The sequence below is a fragment of the Rhinoraja longicauda genome, chromosome 3, assembly GCF_053455715.1.
Source record: "Rhinoraja longicauda isolate Sanriku21f chromosome 3, sRhiLon1.1, whole genome shotgun sequence".
Lineage (NCBI taxonomy): Eukaryota > Metazoa > Chordata > Chondrichthyes > Rajiformes > Arhynchobatidae > Rhinoraja > Rhinoraja longicauda.
The window spans coordinates 53,256,312-53,274,146 of NC_135955.1; the positions used below are offsets into that span (position 1 = coordinate 53,256,312).

General features: G+C 43.6%; 1 long non-coding RNA gene across 1 annotated transcript; it reads left to right on the forward strand.

The window, feature by feature from the left end:
* The first annotated feature begins 207 nt into the window (after positions 1–207).
* On the forward strand, positions 208–10,006 carry LOC144592405 (uncharacterized). The gene is made up of 4 exons (XR_013547120.1): positions 208–357; positions 3,296–3,410; positions 3,502–3,614; positions 9,906–10,006. It is a non-coding gene; the product is annotated as an uncharacterized LOC144592405 (long non-coding RNA).
* Positions 10,007–17,835: the final 7,829 nt, after the last annotated feature.

A 17,835-nucleotide genomic window follows, 5' to 3' on the forward strand; every position in this document is an offset into this window, starting at 1 on the left:
TGCCACATTTGTTTTTTTAGACAAATAACTTTCCCATATGTTTACAGATTTCTTCTCCTCCTCCTCTCCGGCGTTCAGGGTTCGGGGTCTGTGAAGGGTAAGTTCATGAGCTGGGTGAATGAATGCAACTCAGGTTGTTGGTAGAATTGGGTGAGGCACATTCCCGTTTGTCTGTTTCAGGCTGTGGAGTTGATGGGGGGGACTGTGACCAACAGATTTCAAAGCCCAACATTGAGAAACCTGTCGGGCAAAGCCCCGAATCTCTAACCGAGTTCAAGCAGCTCAACAGTAACCGGCAGGAGTCGGGCACGGGCTCGGTGGCTGCCAACTTCATCCGCTTCATTGGGCTGACGGACAGTAAGTTACAGCCACGTCTGGCGTTTCTTTTGCAAACTTCTGTTGCTTTTTTAATTAATAGAGTAATTTCAATATCGTCATAAAAACGGGATGTTTGTTTAAACATTTCTAATGCTTTTGCACATTTTCGCCATTGTTATATTTCTCCAGGTAATCCCTCATACATGAGAATTGCTCAAACACAGACTTCTCTAGTGTCGGCTAGTTGGGCCGAAGGGCCTGTTGCCACACAGTATCACTCTATGACCCAAGTTAACACTGCTCTCTAATGTCGTACTTTACGTCCAAACGAACACTGGGCTGCATCACATCAGGCCTGCCTCCTCCACCCGCGCACAGTTGGTTAATTTAATTAACTTCACCGTTTTAACTCTGCCCTCTAATTCACTTGGAACAGTCTCGGACACCTCTCTCCACTTTCATGACCTCTGTCCCCTTTACAGGAGACATTCTATGACTGATGATAGGCACCAAACGTTGGAGTAACTCAGCGGGACAGGCAACATCTCTGGTGGAGACCCTTCTTCACACCAGTCTATGGCTGATGTTTATTACAAACCTATAGTCTCTCACTTAGGTATTTATTCACAAAATGCTGGAGTAACTCAGCAGGTCAGGCAGCATCTAGGGAGAGAAGGAATGGGTGATGTTTCGGGTCTCTAAACTCACCCATTCCTTCTCTCCTGAGATGCTGCCTGACCTGCTGAGTCACTCCAGCATTTTGTGAATAAATACCGTCGATTTGTACCAGCATCTGCAGTTATTTTCTTACACTACCTTGACTACCTTTGTTGTTTAAATCAAAGATCTTTTGCTGGAGTGAAACTTGATTACTGCACTACCTGTGGTGAGCCGGTCGGTGCTCAGTGTAATGGTGGAGGAGAGGTGAGGGCCTATTCTGACGGTCTGGTGGTGGTTGGTCAGGAAATCCTTGATCCATTGGCAGATGGTTTGGGAAAATCCAAGGTCAGAAAGTTTGGTGACCAGTCTGCCCGGGATAACTGTGTTAAAGGCAGAGCTGAAGTCTAGGAAGAGCATCCTCACATAGCTCCCCTGGTGTTCAAGGTGGGTCAGTGCAGTGTGAAGAGCAGTGGCGATGGCATCCTCTGTAGACCTATTTGCTCTGTAGGCAAACTGGTATGGGTCGAAGGTGGGTGGGAGGCTGGCTTTGATGTGCTGCAGGACCAGCCTCTCGAAGCACTTTGTGATGTTACCGGACGGTAGTCTTTAAGGCCGCTGATGATAGTCTTTTTCGGCAGTGGGATGATTGTGGCAGACTTCAGGCAGGGAGGGATGATGGATTTTGATAGGGACAGGTTGAAGATTTTTGTGAAGACCTCAGATAGCTGGTCTGCAGCAGAGCAGACAAAATAATAAAAGACCCATCCCACCCTGGCCACCATCTGTTTGATCTTCTGCCCTCTGGTCAACGTTTCAAGTCGATCAAATCTCACACAAACAGACTCAAGAACAGTTTTTACCCCAGAGCCATACGTGAACTGAACACTGTCAAACACTGATACGCACTGTACACTGACTTTCAGCACTAGGTTACACTTTTTAAACTGCACTACAATGTGATCCATATCCATTCCTGTATTTATTTAATTATTTATCAACTACTCGCTTGTTTGTTACAATTTGTATTTGCATTTATTGTATATATGTTTTATTTCTCGTGTGTTATGCACTGTCAGGATTGCTATTTTAATTTTGTTGTACCTGTTGCAATGACAATAAAGGTATTCTATTCTACCTCAGATTTTTTTGAGGAGGTATGGGGAGAGGGCAGGAACGGGGTACTGATTGTGGGTGATCAGCCATGACCACATTGAATGGCAGTGCTGGCTCGAAGGGCCGAATGGCCTACTCCTGCACCTATTGACATGTTTGAGGCCATTCAGCCCATCAGGTCTATGCCACAATCTGCATCAATGGTGTGGAAATTGTTGAGAGTTTCATGTTCGTTGTCACTAATATTACCAATGACCAACCACATTGACGCAACAGCCAAGAAGACGCACCAATACCCCCAATACCCCTACTTCCTGAAGCTGAAGATATTTGGCACATGTCCAGAGACTCTTACGAGCTTCTACTGATGCATCATAGAAGGCTTGGTTGAGGAATGGCTCTACCCAAGAATGCAAGAAATTGCAGAGTTGTAGATGTAGCCCAGTCCATCACACAGACCAGACATCCCACCATTGACTCCATCTACATTCCTGCTGCCTCGGAAAAGTAGCCAATATAATCAAAGACTTGTCCCACCCTGACTATTTGTGTAGACCCTTCGTCTGAAGAAGGGTCTCGACATGAAAGATCACCCATTCCTTCTCTCCAGAGATGCTGCCTATTCCGCTGAGTTACTCCAGCTTTTTGTGTCTATCTTCTGACTTTATTTGTCTGCCTGCTCCCATCTGGCAGAAGGTACAGAAGCATAAAGGTGTGCACCACCAGACTCGGGAACAGCTTCTTTCCTTCTATTATCAAGCTTTCATAAGCTAAGGTACTGTACAATTCATCTGCACCCCATTGTGGAAATTTGGACTGTGTTTATGGAACTGATGTGCTGCAATGTTGAGAACTATATTCTGGACTCAGTCAGTATTTTCCCCTATTGTATTGTGACTGATTGTATTTCTGATCTGTTTGGATAGCATGCAAAACAAAGCTTTTCATTTCATTGTACATAAATACATGTGACAATATTAAACCTGCACAGAGATAGTGAAAAATGGTTTTGCATACAATCTGGGCAAATCATATCGGATACGAGTACATCAGGTAGTGTAAAAGAGAAACTATTTATAGTATACTTTAAAAAGGGATGGGTGGCTTTGGTGTCATCTGAATGCAGCTTTTGCAGTATGTTTGGTGTAATCCTTCCAGCATGGATTAAGAGCTGTGCATATTAATTGATTTTTGTTGCCTCCAGGCAAGAGTCTAGACAGGAGTTGCTGCAATAATGGTGGAACTTGTATCCTGGGCAGCTTCTGTGCATGTCCACCACCTTTCATTGGCAGGTACTGCGAGAGGGATGAGAATCACAAGTAAGAAAATACTCCACTTGGCAATGTTGTTTTCTTTCTAGCTTGTGTTGTGGTGATCTTTACATTGTATGTCACATTCTCCTCTTGACAGAATGTGTGGCGAAACTCCAGAAAACGAATGGGCGTTAAAGCAATGTACCTGGTGTAAATGCGGCAATGGAAGATTTCAATGCGCAAAACACTTGGGAAGGATCGAGAAATGTGGTAAGTGTTGAGGATCACACACCATGCCATTTCTGAAATCTGTCTAAAATGCCTGCTCTAGAATTGAAGCATTGATGATTTCAAGTACACTGCCCAAATGACTCTGTTTTGAGAGTAAACTTGCAATATGTTTATCAATTGTATTTTCTGTACCAAAGTTCACATCAAAAAATTACCCACTCCTGTACTGGGGATAACTCCAAAGCATTTGCCAGATCCAAATGGCGAATGTGAGCCAAAACTGTCGTAAAATCTTCAACAGCAAGAGAATATGGCTACACCAAGCCAAAGAAATCTGAGGCTGGAATCTTGTGCAAAACAAAAACAGCGCTGCGGGATCTTATTGGGTTAGACAGCATCTGTGAAGGAAATGGTCTGTCCATTGCCTGTTCTGAATTTCACCAGAACTTTGCCTTTTGCTTGAGAATATATATGCCAGGTTCTTTACCTCTTTTTGGAAGGGAAATTGTATACTTATTAGGGATGGATACAATGGTTGGTTTCTGCTTTTTTTCCTATACATGTACTGGAGCCATTCCAGGTTACTTTACCAGTCTTGCTGAAATTAGCAAACTCTGCTTGGAGTGGATCAACATAACTGCCCCTAGCCGCTGACTTGACAGACACTTGATTAGTAAGGGTGTCATGGGTTATGGGGAGAAGGCAGGAGATTGAGAGGGAAAGATATTTATTCACAAAATGCTGTAGTAACTCAGCAGGTTAGGCACCATCTCAGGAGAGAAGGAATGGGCGACGTTTCGGGTCGAGACCCTTCTTCAGACTGATCGGCGATGTTTCGGGCCGAGACCCTTCTTCAGAAAGATATATCGGCTATGATTGAATGGCGAAGTAGACACAATGGGCCACATAGCCTACATCTGCTCCTATGGCTTGAAGCTATGCCATATGGTTACTTGACAGACTAAAATGACTGGTGCAACATTTCAGAAGACTGGCATTAATTCACAAAGGGCTATTGAACTCTTCCACAAGTAACCTTCCTGGCATTGGGCTGTTCTAGTATAACTAATTTTGTTTATGCTCTTATTTGTTTATGTGTTGCTAATAAATGAATAACATGCATCACTGCTTCAGTTTTTTCTACATAGTTAACTGACTTTGGAAGAATGTTAACAAGATTGTTAATGTTGAAGAATGCATTAAAATAGTAGCATCTTTTTCAAACATCAAATGAATTGCATTTAGTTGTGAATGAATTTAAAGTTGTATGTAGGAGCTAAATAGCAGCAAGCTCCCAAAGTTGAGTTTAGGTATTCCTTCTAATAACTATCTGTGCCCAGAATAGATTTTGTTCTCCAAAGAGGAAAAAAATAGTCAAGGCAAATGTGGGTCCCTTGAAGACAGAAGCTGGGGAATTTATTATGGGGAACAAAGAAATGGCAGACGAGTTAAACCGTTACTTTGGATCTGTCTTCACTGAGGAAGATACACACAATCTCCCAAATGTTCTAGGGGCCGGAGAACCTAGGGTGATGGAGGAACTGAAGGAAATCCACATTAGGCAGGAAATGGTTTTGGGTAGACTGATGGGACTGAAGGCTGATAAATCCCCAGGGCCTGATGGTCTGCATCCCAGGGTACTTAAGGAGGTGGCTCTAGAAATAGTGGAAGCATTGGAGATCATTTTTCAATGTTCTATAGATTCAGGATCAGTTCCTGTGGATTGGAGGATAGCAAATGTTATCCCACTTTTTAAGAAAGGAGGGAGAGAGAAAACGGGTAATTATAGACCAGTTAGTCTGACATCAGTGGTGGGGAAGATGCTGGAGTCAATTATAAAAGACGAAATTGCTCAGCATTTGGATAGCAGTAACAGGATCATTCCGAGTCAGCATGGATTTACGAAGGGGAAATCATGCTTGACAAATCTACTGGAATTTTTTGAGGATGTAACTAGGAAAATTGACGGGGGAGAGTCGGTGGATGTGGTATACCTCGACTTTCAGAAAGCCTTCGACAAGGTCCCACATAGGAGATTAGTGGGCAAAATTAGAGCACATGGTATTGGGGGTAGGGTACTGACATGGATAGAAAATTGGTTGACGGACAGAAAGCAAAGAGTGGGGATAAATGGGTCCCTTTCGGAATGGCAGGCAGTGACCAGTGGGGTACCGCAAGGTTTGGTGCTGGGACCCCAGCTACTTACGATATGCATTAATGACTTAGATGAAGGGATTAAAAGTACCATTAGTAAATTTGCTGATGATACTAAGCTGGGGGGTAGTGTGAATTGTGAGGAAGATGCAATAAGGCTGCAGGGTGACTTGGACAGGTTGTGTGAGTGGGCGGATACATGGCAGATGCAGTTTAATGTAGATAAGTGTGAGGTTATTCACTTTGGAAGTAAGAATAGAAGGGCAGATTATTATCTGAATGGTGTCAAGTTAGGAAGAGGGGATGTTCAACGAGATCTGGGTGTCCTAGTGCATCAGTCACTGAAAGGAAGCATGCAGGTACAGCAGGCAGTGAAGAAAGCCAATGGAATGTTGGCCTTCGTAATCTGGGAAGTGGCGGCGCCTAACGGCTGCGGCTCGCTAGCAGTCTGTTCGTCTTTTTTCCTTTTTTTTTTGTTGTGTGTCGGTGTTGGGATGGGTTTTTTTTTTTTGGTTGTGTATGTGTGGGGGGTGGTGGTGTGGGTGGGGGGGTGGTGGTGTGGGTGGGGGGTGGGGGAAACCTTTCTCTTTTAGGTCTCTTCCTCACGGCGCGGGGTGCGGCTCGACCGCGGGGCCTAACATCGCCCGGTGCGGCTCGGCCGTGGGGCCTAACATCGCCCGGTGCGGCTCGGCCGCGGGGCCTTCCATCGCCCGGTGCGGCTCGGCCACGGGGCCTAACATCGCTGGTGCGGCTCGGCCGCTGGACTTAACAGTGCCCGGTGCGGCTCGGCCGCGGGGCCTAACATCGCCCGGCGCGGCTCGGCCGCGGGACTTTTCATCGCTGGTGCGGCTCGGCCGCTGGACTTAACATCGCCCGGCGCGGCTTGGCCGCGGGGCCTAACATCGCCCGGCACGGCCGCGGGACTTAGCTGCGCACGGCTCGGTCGCGGGGCCTTCCATCGCCCGGTTCGGCCACGAGACGTTTCAGCGCCCGCTGCGACTCGGCCGCGGGGACTCCCATCCCCTTGCGGGGACTGTGCGGGTCAGTCGGGGACGAGCTGTCTGTCCGTGGGCGTGGGGAAGAGAGTGGAAGTTTTGTTGCCTCCATCACAGTGAGGGGGTGTTTGGAGTCACTGTGATGGACGTTTGTGTTGGGGTCATGTGTCTTGTGTTCTTTTTTTTGTATGACTGCTATGTAGTTTCGTTCGGTACCTTGGTACCGAATGACAAATAAAGCTCTGTTGAACTGTTGAACTGTTGTTGAAGAGGAGTTGAGTATAGGAGCAAAGAGGTCCTTCTACAGTTGTACCGGGCCCTGGTGAGACCGCACCTGGAGTACTGTGTGCAGTTTTGGTCTCCAAATTTGAGGAAGGATATTCTTGCTATTGAGGGCGTGCAGCGTAGGTTCACTAGGTTAATTCCCGGAATGGCGGGACTGTCGTATGTTGAAAGGCTGGAGCAATTAGGCTTGTATACACTGGAATTTAGAAGGATGAGGGGGGATCTTATTGAAACATATAAGATAATTAGGGGATTGGACACATTAGAGGCAGGAAACATGTTCCCAATGTTGGGGCAGTCCAGAACAAGGGGCCACAGTTTAAGAATAAGGGGTAGGCCATTTAGAACAGAGATGAGGAAGAACTTTTTCAGTCAGAGAGTGGTGAAGGTGTGGAATTCTCTGCCTCAGAAGGCAGTGGAGGCCAGTTCGTTGGATGCTTTCAAGAGAGAGCTGGATAGAGCTCTTAAGGATAGCGGAGTGAGGGGGTATGGGGAGAAGGCAGGAACGGGATACTGATTGAGAGTGATCAGCCATGATCGCATTGAATGGCGGTGCTGGCTCGAAGGGCTGAATGGCCTGCTCCTGCACCTATTGTCTATTGTGTATATTAGTTAGTAGGCTGGCTCTTGCCTGACTGTGGCTGAAAGTCCTGTTGAAACACTTATGGTGAACATCCTTGAGTGAGGCACTGGAGGTCTGAATACTCGTGTAAATGTAGTCTGGAATGGCTTGCTCCAATTTGCAATTACATAGTGCCTTTATAACTTGTTCCAAGATTCTCCATTAACAGGAGTTGGGCTGAAGGGCCTATTTCCAATCAGGATGACCCTAACGTAAATGTAGCCTATTAATGCTGCTTGGAAGCATTTGAAAAGGTTGAGAAACGTGCTATTTGCCAATCAAACATAAAACACCTTTCCTAAATTCCTCACGGGTATTATGTTTTAAATCATTGGCATTCTACATTCATGGCATGTTGCAGGAGTGATGCATGGCTGGGGATAGCAGCAGAAAGTTTTAAATTTTGGTTGGCAACCCACCACTCAAGAAAATTGCTTGATTTCCTAATTTTAATCACTCCTGCAATGTGCCTTGATAGGTTTGGTTTTTTGTTACTGGTGCATTAAGTACTGTGCAAAATAATTTTCATTTTTGCAAATTGAAATTCTCTCAATCAGTGTAAAATTAGTATTATGGTTAAATCTACCTTGTGGTATAAATTGCGATATCTTGATAATCACAAATAATGTTCTGTAGGATGGCTTTCTGCAAGCCTTGGAAATGGTGAATGGCCATCAGTTGTAAGGATCCCAAAGAAAATAGAAGCAACACAGTGGCCCAGCTGGTAGACTTGATGCGTCACAGCACCAGGGGTCCATGTTCAATCCTGACCTCGGATACTGTCTGTGTGGTGTTTGCACGTTTTCCTTGTAATGATTTGTAGTAACTTTATTGTCAGGCCACCAAACTACAGTATATTGCAAAATGCTGGAGTAACTCAGCAGGTCAGGCAGCATCTCGGGAGAGAAGGAATGGGTGATGTTTCGGGTCGAGACCCTTGAAGGGTCCCGACCCGAAACGTCACCCATTCCTTCTCTCCCGAGATGCTGCCTGACCTGCTGAGTTACTCCAGCATTTTGTGAATAAATACCTTCGATTTGTACCAGCATCTGCAGTTATTTTTTTATACAGTATATTGCATCCAGTCAATTCCACCTCTTTACCAAAACAAAGTTTAAATAAAGTTATCACAAATTCCGATGAAGTGTTCCAATCCAAATAATCATCTATCCATGTCTTCCAGACCTGCAGAGTTACTCCAGCACTTTATTCTTTTGGTAAACCAGCATCTGCAGTTCCTTGTCTGTCACAAATCCTTGCCAGACTTCATGTAACCTGCAACTAGATTGATTGCAGTTTGACAGGCAAAGGATAGCTCACAAAACTGAATGATAGGCATTGGAGGAAGGCAGTGGGGTCAACATTATTAGTCTGCACACAAGAGAAGGATGAGCAAGAATTGTTTTCCAGATCATAGATCTGATGGAAGTCTTCAAATAGAAAATATGGGGGATTTCTAAGTGGCAACAGCATGTTCAAGGATGTAAAAACAGGAAATGCTGCAGAAATGCAGCCAGGCAACATTTAGTGAGAGAAATTGTTAATATTTCATGTCGATGAAGTCCTGAAAGATTAATTGTTTCTCTCCATATATATTGGTTTTGCTGGGTGTCTCTTGTATTTTCATATTTCCAGCATACACATTTTGTGGGGGGTTTGGATTCTGTCATTCGATGATTTGCAGTGGAAGGAAGGGGGTGATTTTGGGGAATGAGGTATCTTTTCATTTGGGATGAATGGTTAATTTGAAGGGGAGAATTATAACGTGTAACAAGGGAGAACTGATAAAAAAGCTAATGCAATGGTAAGGGAATTATAAACTGATCAAGGACAAAGATGTTAATTTTGAAAGTAAATACAATCCTGTTCTGTAAATTAACAGCTTGACGTTGGTGTGAATGTGTTATTCAAATCTGAGTTTTGATCACATTTCCCCAAATTGCAGCTCAGTCTGCATAATTTTAGAAGTGTTTCCACTGTTTGGAGCAAATGGCACCATTTAACTCATTCTGCTATTTTTATTCTCGTGTATTGATTATTGTAAACTGCTTCCTCCAAGTTGCATTTTCTTGTAAATATAATTTGAGTTTCTGACATTAATTTGTATTAGAATTTTAAAATGGCTTATATATTCCTTTAACAATTGAAACCTAGCCTGTACAGTGATTCTTTCCTCAGTGTCTCTATACCCCCCCCCCCCCCCCCCCCCGCCAAAAAAAGTTTTATTTTGTCCCCAATAAATGTCTGACATCAGATTTCTTGTTTGTTCTTCAGATCCAGGCCGAGAAGATGATTTCTTTAACAGCTATAGTGTATTGATTGGTGGTGGCTCCAGGCTAGTGATAACGCTATACTTGCTGTTGTCTGCATCGTGCTTTGTTGTAATAGTTGGGTTATGATTTTATGGACTGTGTGTGAGATGTATTTAAATTTTGTAAACTACCAATGGAGAGCTGCTACTACTGCTGTAATTTGCCTTTTTTGTGGAGTCTGGATCTCCGCCAGTATTTGGCTCAACTGATTATCCACGAAAGAATATCATTGAAGCAGCGTTTGAAAATGAACCACTCTCATTCCAGGCCCAAGAAAGCACAAAATATAAATGGATACTTCCAGTCAAAGGACTTTTAAAAAATAATGCATTTTTTTTTCTCGCTTCCCAATCTTGCTGTTTACCAGCATCGTTTTGAGATGGTCAACCTGATAAATAATAGGAACCTGGAATGATTTTGGACACATCTTGGATACAATGCTATTTTTTTTTGTGCACCTCTGTGTCTCTTATTTGTGCAATTGTCATACAAGTTTTCTTTATTGATATTGATTTCTTAACGATTGATTGTCTGATTTCCATATGTGTAGCTGTTCTTATTGCGTGACAGGTAATGCCCTTGACTTCATTGAAAATCCTTCATTACGATGGATTCCAGGGGTCTGGAGACCTAAACGTGGACAATCGGGTTGACAATCTCTATTAATATCATAAGATCACAACTGCTTTCATTGTGCTTTGATACATCGTTTCTGTCTGTAAAGCCAGATTAACAGAATTAAAGTATAAATTAGGTGTAAATGCAATTTAATAATATTTGTGAAAAAAGCATTTAATTTTTTTTGAATGTTCAGTAATTTACAATAAATATAATGTGAAATTACTTTGTGTTCCCTTTGTCTTTTTCTGTCCCTCTCCATTTCTCTGTCTCCATCTCAGGGCATTGGTAAGTGACAAACATCCATTAAAAAAACCACATTCTCCTATAGGTGTTTGGACTATGCTTCCTCTCACCCTGCCTTCTCCATTCATTTCTCCCAGTTGCTCTTACTCTGCTGTATCTGCTCTGAAACCTTTCCACACCAGTGCCTTTTTGATGTATTTTTTCCCCCAAAATAAACTTTATTGTACAAAACTGTGCAAAACCTCTTCAGACATTCTCAGTGTCTACAATCAATAGTGTTATGCTTTTGACACTAAAATTCTTTTGACACTCCATCCTTTCTGAGGAGGAGGATTAGAGTTCCTGTGCTCCTCACTTTCTATTCCACCAGCCTCCGCATTCAATGTATAATCTTTTAACTTCAAGAAAAGGACAGAACATGCTGGAATAATTGAGCAGATCAGGCAGCATCTCTGGAGAATGTGGAGCAATAACTGTGTTTGTATCAGAAAACTAGCATTTATGTTGTTAGCTATGATCAACTTTTCTGCTTCACTTCTAAAATTAAGTTGCCTTTGTTTTCTTGAAGTGGAAACTGTGTTGCTATGCTTTACCGATGCACTATACAGAAAGGGCCAGAGCAGACTTTATCTGCTAAGGAGACTCGGGTACTTTGGAGTGCAGGGGGCACTCCTAAGGACCTTCTACAACATGGTGGTGGCATCGGTCATTTTCTATGGAGTGGTCTGCTGGAGCAGCATCATCTCAGCGGCGGAAGGGAAGAGACTCGACAAGCTGGTCAGGAAGGCCAGCTCTGTCCTGGGTTGCCCCCTCGACTCAGTGCAGGTGGTGGGAGAGAGGCGGATGCCAAAACTAACATCGCTGCTGGATAACGATTCCCACCCCATGCAGGACACTGTCACTGCACTGAGTAGCTCCTTCAGTGACAGACTCCTTCACCCCAAGTACGTGAAGGAGAGATATAGGAGGTCCTTCCTTCCCGCTGTTGTGAGACTGCACAACCTGCACTGCTCCCAGCAGACGAGTCAACAATAACAGCTAAGAACACACAGAAAACTGATGACAATTTATGTATCTTTTATTTATAATGAATGATCTCTTGCTATCTACTTTGCTGCTGTAACACTGTAAATTTCCTCGGTGTGGGACGAATAAAGGAATATATTATTATTATTATTATTTAGTCAGCAATTCAGTCTTGCTTTTTGTATAAAAATGAATAATCAGTGAGATGTACTGCCATCTAGTGGATGGCCTTGCATTTTGGCAAGTTTGGCATGTATGCTCGAGCAGTTCCCTGCAGGGAACAGCCTAAATTACTGTGTCAATGCTATGAAATTATTCTGCACTTTCAACCTGTGGTTGAGAAGCCTTCTATTGTGACCCTTATGGTGGGAAATTGCTAGTCGTGAAATGTTTGATTATTCATCTTACATTTCAAAAAAGGCATTAGTTGGGGCTTACATGTCTTGCAGTTGCTTAGGCTTGCTATACCATTTAATAAACTCATTGCAAATTTAAGAGTTGGCTACAATATAACCAAAAATCTATATTGACCTTTAATATAACAGAGACTCTGCATTCACAATTACTATGTAGTCAATCCCAAATTTTACAGCCCTCTGAGCAAGATGTCTTCTGGAGCTTGTGTGCCTCCAATCTGGAAAATTATCACCCCAGCATCTAATCTGTTAAAAGCCCATCCCTCTTTCCCCCAACAAAATCTTATTTGTATGAGGAATATTGAATTCTCCAATTTTAGATAACATCTTCCTTTCCTGTGCCCCACTTGGATGCCTATTTCTCCCTTCTAACCTTCCTCCCCCCCCCCCCAACACTACTGTCCTCTCTCCTGCTTCACAGTCCTCGACTCTTCAATCCTGTCTCACATCTACTTTTATCTCTAGCCTTTGTTCCAACCATCTGCCCACCAAAATAGACACAACCTCGCCTGCGTCCATCTATTACCTGCCACACTTTGTCCTGCCTCTGCCCTTTTCTAGCTTTTGTCTCTCACTGCCCCTACAAGCAGTCTGAAGAAGGGACTTGGGAGGGAGATCTCGGTAACATACAACTAAAATGAGATGGGACAATGAAATGAGTTTTTCACTGCAGGCAGAATTAAAGACCAGGTCGCAGGCAAAAATAAAAAAATGGAAATCCAACTTGAAGTCCTTTTTGAAATTCCCACAACTGGGAAGCATGGATTAGTTGGTGAGTTATGGGAGTCAGCAATTGTTAAAGCATAGAGAATACTGGAGGTGGAATTACAGGCCTGGGAGCTATTCTTAGATGCTTTCAACTATAGAACTTGCCAACAAATTATTTTTAACTTGATATCTAAGAAATAGCTGAGTGCAGGCTCCAAATCATTAGATGAGTCTCTAGAATCTGTTGTACTGGGCACCTGAATTTGAACGTGATGTATTTACATAGGCAACCCCTCGGGATCAAGGATGGCTTGAGTTCACTCTGGTTTTGTTGGTTCTGAAGTGACGGATCAATGCCTGGCAATATCCAAATGTTAGGATAGTCCCTGCTGCAACTACCTCCTCTGGCAGCATGTATGGAACAAGCTGCCAGAGGAGGTAGTTGAGGCAGGGACTATCCCACCATTTAAGAAACAGACAGGTACATGGATGGGACAGGTTTGGAGGGATATGGATCAAATGCGGGCAGGTGGGACTAGGGTGGCTGGAACATGTTGGCTAGTGTGGGCAAGTTGGTCCACACTATCATTCTATGACACCAGGAGCCATTTTTTTACAGAAGCCAATTAATCTACAAACCTGCATGTCTTGAATGTGGGAGGAAATCGCAGCACCCAGAGAAAACCCATGTGATCACAGGGAGAACGTGCAAACCACCCAAACAGCACCTGTAGTCGGGATCTAACCCTGATCTTTGGTGCTGTAAGGCAGCAATTCTACCACTGCACCCCTGAAGTCCTGATGTATGGTGTTGAAGGTCTCAAAGCCATCTGAATGCTGCTCTGATGGGTATGGAACAATGGTAGCCGGGAATTAGGAAGATGTACTTGATTCAAGGAGGCATTGATCACGCATTTGAATCTTTTTCTCTTAATCTCATCCTGTGCCACAGCTTGGAACTGTGTCTACTGTGTCTCTGAGTATACAAATAACTTGTCCTGCCCAACATACAGTAGATGATGTGTAACCAAAGCTGCAAGGCTGTGGGCATTGGATTCAGAGAAGACACTGACATTGAGTATTTCCTGTGGCGCTCCATTAAGTCAGTTCTAGCAACTTGCCACAATGAGTGAATGATGAAGAAAGAAGCTGAAGGTAGTTCAATACATCTAAAGATTTAAAAGGCATTGGAATAAACTCTAGACAGAATTATTTGGAAAATAGATTATGATTAAAGGAACACAGCAGGTCCAAAATAGGTGGAATAATTGACAAGGCTCGTAAGTGCTTTTATGAATGGAGAACAGCTGAGTTCCTTGTGTGCAAATAAGCCATATGGTAGTATTGTTGTGATTAATGACTTGGTAATGCAGTGATAACAGAAAATATCTGTGAAGTTTAGAAGGACTTATGGTAATGTCAGCTTAGATTTATTAATCTAAATTTGAAGTGGTGCATTTGGAGGAACAATTTGGATCATCTAAATGTTACTATTGCAAGGGGTGACTTGGAGTAGAGGGACTTGAAGGTGTTTATTCACATATTTGAAGGAAACAGATAACAAATTGATAAAGCGGTTAAGGGAGTGTAAAGGATTGCTTTTGTCAAAGAAAACATTGAACACAATAGTAAGGGAGTGTTGTGTGGAGGCGTTGGAGTGTCTTTACATTAGGAAAACTGGAAAAACTGGATTGCCAAACATTTTAAATCCTTTATAAACACAAGTCTTTTTTTCTCTGCTGTTTCCAGTCCCCAGGCAACTTGATCATTGGGTTAATGGCCTTGTCAGATGAGGAGCTTGCTGCATAACACTAACTGAGGAGTGAGAAAGCTGCAGCAGTAGATCCCAGTTATCACCCAGAGGTGGCGCTGCTGGTACAGCTGCTGCCTCACAAGGCCAGAGACCCTGGTTCGATCCTGACCTCGGGTGCTGTCTGTGTGGAGTTTACACATTATCCTCGTGACTGCGTGGGTTTTCTCCGAGATCTTCGGTTTCCTCCCACACTCCAAAGACGTACAGGTATGTAAGTTAATTGGCTTGGTGTATGTGTAAAATTGTTGCTAGTGTGTGTAGCGTAGTGTTAATGTGCGGCGATCACTGGCTGGTACAGACTCGATGGGCCAGTTTCCGCGCTGTATCTCTAAACTAAATTGAGGAAGTATAGGGATAATGTAGAACTAGTGTGAATGGGTGATTGATGTTTGGCATGGATTTGGTGGGCTGAAGCGCCTGTTTCCATGCTGTATCTCTAAACTAAGCACACAAATGTCCTGGGACAAGGTTTAGGTTTGGTCTGAGAGTAGACAGATTGTGCATTGCCGGGTGGATAGGCTTAGGGTTTACTAGATTCTTTACACTACACTACACCCAGTTATTCCCTCTTCCCCCCTATCCTGTCAGGCAGAAGATACAAAAGCTGGAAAGCATGTACCCCAGATTCAGAAGCAGTTTCTTCCCCTGTTGTCAAACCATTGAATGATAATGGTGTGGTCTCAAGATAAGGGCGTGGTCCCGACCTCTGAACCTATATCATTGTGGCCTCTGCGTGTTTTTTTTATATTTGTACTTTCCCTGCAGCAATAATGCTATATTCTGCACCCTGGCTATTTTTCTCATTGCACTACCCGAGATACTCGTGTATTACTAGATTGTACGCACATTGTACGATTTGACTGGATAGCACACAAAGGTTTTCTCAGTTCGTTGATCCACGTGACAATAATAAACCAAACCCAATATTGCAAGAGCCTTCCATCCTTTGTAGCACCAGTCGCAAAGCTCACAAACTGCACTATGGAAGTTCTCCGCCTCTGAGCCCTCCTAAATCACGCACAAAACCTGGAAATTATTGCTGTTTTTTCATTGCTTCTGGGACAAGCTGCTGAAATTCCCTGCCCAACCACTCTGAGGATGCATCCCCTTCATGTGCAGTTCCACAGTTCAGAAGGCAGATCCCCGCCAAGGGCAGCTGAGGATAAGCGATCAATGCTGTCCTTAACAATATCTGACAGATAATAAAACCAAATCAGGCATACCTTGTATTCTGTGTTTTACCGTCTAGTATGGAATGAGGAAAAGATTACTTGGTGAACAAGAGCACAGATCTGGCACAATGTATGATCCTACATTGGCCTCATAGGGTCATCTCAGTCCCTGCAAAACTGGAATTATAATAGATCATTCTCAATCCTGAAGAAGACGCTCGATCTTTAAAAGTGTTTCGAATATTATTCTGTTACATACAAGGAAATTCACATCCATCGAGAAAACTAATAGCCAGAAAATCATTCTATCACCCTTGTATCTTTCGTTTATTTCCAACCATCCTTGTAGCCACGTCTCGCTAATGCTGAACATAATCTGGTCACGGTAGCTTCTCCAATACTTCTAAAAGGTTAAACATGTTTCTTACAAAATATATGGAAGTTGCATATTAGCTGACAAATTCCAACACCAACAGCAGTGCAGCAGCAGCCAAGTAAAAGGATAGCACATAATCTGGAATCACATGCCGAGCTAAAGGTTTAACCCATTCATGGTGACTTTATAAAAATTGCATTATCTCCTTTTTTTCTTTCAACCATCCTGTTTTTTTCACTGCTATATACACATAACTTGAACAGTACCCCAAATCTCATCTTAACTGGGCAGATACTAAATCATTCGAAGGTGCTTACTGAAAATAAGAGTGCTGTGGTCTGGTCTGAAGCTAGAGTGAGCCTTTGGCAGTGTTTCTTCTGCGACAGAGCTAATCAGGTGGTTAAAGGTGACACGTGCAAGAATCTTCCCAACAAAGGAGAAGAAGGAGCTTATCTAGCTGTTCTCCAGAGATGATGTCTCACCAGGCGAGTTCCACCAGCACATTATGTCTTTTTGTGTAAACCAGCATCGGAAGTTCCTTGTTTCAAGAAGGAGCAACCTTGATGATTTCCACAGTCGGCTTTGAGAAATGCATTGAGCAGCAAATGGACTCTAGGGTTTTCATTGTCCTGATGAAGGCCTTCAACGCAGTCAAAGGGAAAGTACTCTGGGTGAAGCTGGCAAAGTTCGGCAATCCCAAGAAATACTTCCAGATCATTTGCTTCTTCTGTGATGTCATTGTGGATGTCAACCTCTCCAACAGTGACACTTCAATACCATATGACATTACCAATGGCATGAAACAGGGCTGCAAACTTGACCTAGTCCTGTTCAACATGTTTTTCATGTGTACTGAACCATGCACTGTGTGACCTTGATAAAGTAGTGTACTGGAGGTGCAGACTGGACGGCTCGCCCTTTGATCTCAGGAGACTGAAGGCAAGCACCAAGACACTTGAGCAACTGATCTTAGAGGCACTATTTGCCGATGACTCTTATGACTGATCGGAGTATGATCTTGAAATCATCATGGATAAGTTTGCCAAAGCCTCATGACTCTTCGGTCTTCCCACCAGTCTCAACAAGACCGAGGTCCTGCACCAACCCGCTCCAGGCTCTGCGATCTATCCGTGCAGCACAAGCATCGATGGCACCGCGCTGAACACTGAAGATCACTTCAAGTTCCTGGGAAGCGCCATCTTTTCTGACAGCTCTCCCAACATGGAAGTACTGGTTCCAATCAGCAAGGCCAGTCAGTCGCTTGGTTGCCTTTCCAGGATGCATTTCTCAAAGCCGGCTGTGGAAACTATCAAGGTAGCTCCATCTTACATGGAAACAAGGAACTGCAGATGCTGGTTTACACAACAGGACACAAAGTGCTGGAGTAACTCAGGGGGTCAAGCAGCATCTCTGGAAATCAGCTGGATTAGCTCCTGATGCTTTGTTGGGAAGATTCTTATATTCTTGCTCCCTTGTGATGAATTTTGGAAATGTCACTGCCATCCAAGATCAAAGTG